Here is a 3,161-nt window from a genome sequence, read left to right on the forward strand (position 1 = left end):
GGTCCAAATCCAAGCATGTGAACCATGTCATGATAGCCATCTTTGCATTAGCAAACAAACACAAATGGCATCTGTCTGCCACTCACTTGGCAGGACGTAAGAAAATGTGATAGCAGACGCCCTGTCCCGGTCAGTTCCTCTGGAATCAGAGTGGTCTCTGGACGTCGGGTCATTCCAGTGGGTAAGCCGGAGAGTCCCAGGTCTCCAAGTGGATCTCTTCGCCTCACAAGCGAACCACAAGCTCCCTTGCTATTGTGGCCCCCAACCTGGAACCCGCATGGTCTTATGCCACGGACGCCCCTGTCGTTGGATTGGAATCAGTGGAGGAGAATTTATGTTTTTCCTCCAGTGAATCTGCTCTTGAAGGTCCTGGACAAACTAAGGTCCTTCAAAGGGATAGTAGCTCTGATTGCACCGGATTGGCCCAAGAGCAACTGGTATCCTCTTCTTTTGGAATTGGGTCTCCGACCTCAACGGATCCCCAATCCCAAACTGTTACAATCAGTACAAATGAGGACTGTGTTCGCTTCCTCAAGAACTCTCCAGACCTAACTTTATGGACTTCATGAAGTTTGCGGCTAATAAAGATGCTGACATTGATCCACAGAACATTCTCTTCCTAGAATCAGATAAGAGAGAGTCAACCATTAGACAATATGACTCAGCTGTTAAAAAATTAGCATCTTTCCTGAGAGAATCGAACACCACAACCATGACAGTTAATTTGGCTATATCCTTTTTTAGATCCTTGTTTGAAAAAGGTTTAGCAGCTAGCACGATTACCACTCACAAATCGGCTTTGAAGAAAATCTTTCAAGTAGGTTTTCAGATAGATTTGACTGAATCTTATTTCACATCTATCCCTAAAGCCTGTGCTAGACTTAGACCTTCTCAGAGGCCTACTACAGTTTCATGGTTCTTAAATGATGTCCTCAAACTAGCTTCAGATACTGACAACTCATCTTGTACGTTCATTATGCTCCTGAGGAAGACTTTATTCTTACTAAGCTTAGCCTCAGGAGCTAGAATTTCAGAACTGTCGGCTCTATCCAGGGATGCGGGTCATGTGGAGTTCCTCCCATCAGGAGAAGTTCTACTTGCCCCGGATCGTAGTTTTTAGCCAAAAAATGAAGATCCTCTTGCAAGGTGGGCCCCTTGGAAGGTTATCCACTTCCACAGGATCCTTCTCTCTGCCCAGTATCAACTCTTAGAGCCTTTCTTTCTCGTACTTCTTCTAGATCCTCAGGTGCTCTCTTTATGAGAGAAAAAGGTGGGTACTTTATCAGTTAAAGGCATTAGACAGCAAATCCTTTACTTTCATTAAACAAGCCAACCTGGAGTCATTCCCAAAAGCACATGATATCAGGGGAGTAGCCACCTCAATTAATTATTTCCAACATATGAACTTTGAGGATCTTAAGAAGTATACTGGATGGAAATCCCCGACAGTCTTTAAACGCATTATTTAAAGTCATTGGAATCTCTAAAGTTTTCAGCAGTAGCAGCGGGAAACATAGTTTCCCTGATACTGTTTAGTAGTTGTAGTATTGATCCAGGTCTCCTTTCTACCTACTTCAACCAACATGCCTCAACCTATCGTCAGGCTACTCAGCATCATAGCCTTAGCCGTTGTATCATATAGTGGATTGTCCCTTATTTTTTTTGCTAGGGACAACCACCCTTGTACTGACTTTGTACTTCAGTGTTCCTACCCTTATTTTTATGCTATGGGTAGGACACAATATGTTGTATATTCACCAATTGGGTTTGTGATGAGCTTCAGTCACAATGTTTGTATATATTTGAATTATTTGTATTAATGATGGATTTGAGTGTACTATCCTTATTTTATGCTAGGGTAGGACACATGTATGTATATATTTTGTAATTATATATTCTATTAAGTAAATCCCAAATTTTCCTTATCTTACATGCATATCTGTAATTTTTAATTATCTATCATTTAAGTACTTTAAGTTTACTAACATTCTGTTATTTATTTTGTAATAAGTTAGTTTAAGTGCTTAATTTGTATGCTGTATTTGATTTACTTATATTATATCCATCATTTTATACTGTTTTTCATTATCTCCTTTTCCATCTTGTCTGTTTCTCTGGTACTCTTTCATAGGCCGACACGAGCTGAGCCCAGAAAAGGGATTTTGACGAAGGAAAAATCTATTTCTGGGTGATTGGCTCGTGTCGCCCTATGAAACCCCTCCCCACCCTTTTTTTTTTTTTTTTTTATGGTTTGTTTTCCCCCCCTTGCAGGACAAAGAGTATTTATGTTTTAATTAAGGATGACCGCTAGGGGCGCTGCTGTCCGTGGCGTCCTCTAGTAGTAGTAGTAGAGGCTGCATCGCCCGTTGGTATCGGCTCTCTCTTGGGGGGATTCTGATAGGGAAGTTCTAATTGGTGTTTGTCTCGTGGCAGTGTTCCACACTCGCCCCTATATCATACCGACACTTCTTTTTAAGAGTGAGCGAGTCAGTTTTACTGACATTTCTTAATTTGTTTTTCTCTGGTAATTTAGGCTAATTTTACCTAGAAAGAATGATATTAAGGATACTTTCATAGGGCGACACGAGCCAATCACCCAGAAATAGATTTTTTCCCTTCGTCAAAATCCCTTTATGAATGAAGGAAGAGTTCTATGGAAAGATAATTGTGTGTAATTGTTTGATTTCATTTCAAAGTCAACACATAGCCCTAATATTTTTTCTATTTCATTAAAAGTTGTTAATAATGATTTGTTTTTATTTTAAGGTTGACTTTATGATGTTACAATGAATGAAAATCCTTACTTTATTACTGTCTTCCTTTGTTTCATTTCAAAACGAACCTATGTAGGATGTAAGCAATGAATAAACATTAATATTTCATAGTCCAATATTGATTGATTTTGTTTCATCAGAAAGTAGAATATTATTTTGTTCTCATTTTATAAATAAATTACATACAATGTGCCTAACCATGGAAAGACACATATAGGCCTATTCTTGTTTTACATTATTTTTTCATAATAAATATTTATTCTCATTGAAAACCTGACTTGCATATACAATTTATAACCACGAATAACACACATAAGCTTAATCTATTACGATAGCCTTTGGATTTTACTTGCCAAAACAAAGTCTCATTGATACAGATTTCAATGA

Source organism: Macrobrachium nipponense, chromosome 47, assembly GCF_015104395.2.
Source record: "Macrobrachium nipponense isolate FS-2020 chromosome 47, ASM1510439v2, whole genome shotgun sequence".
In the NCBI taxonomy this organism is placed as follows: domain Eukaryota; kingdom Metazoa; phylum Arthropoda; class Malacostraca; order Decapoda; family Palaemonidae; genus Macrobrachium; species Macrobrachium nipponense.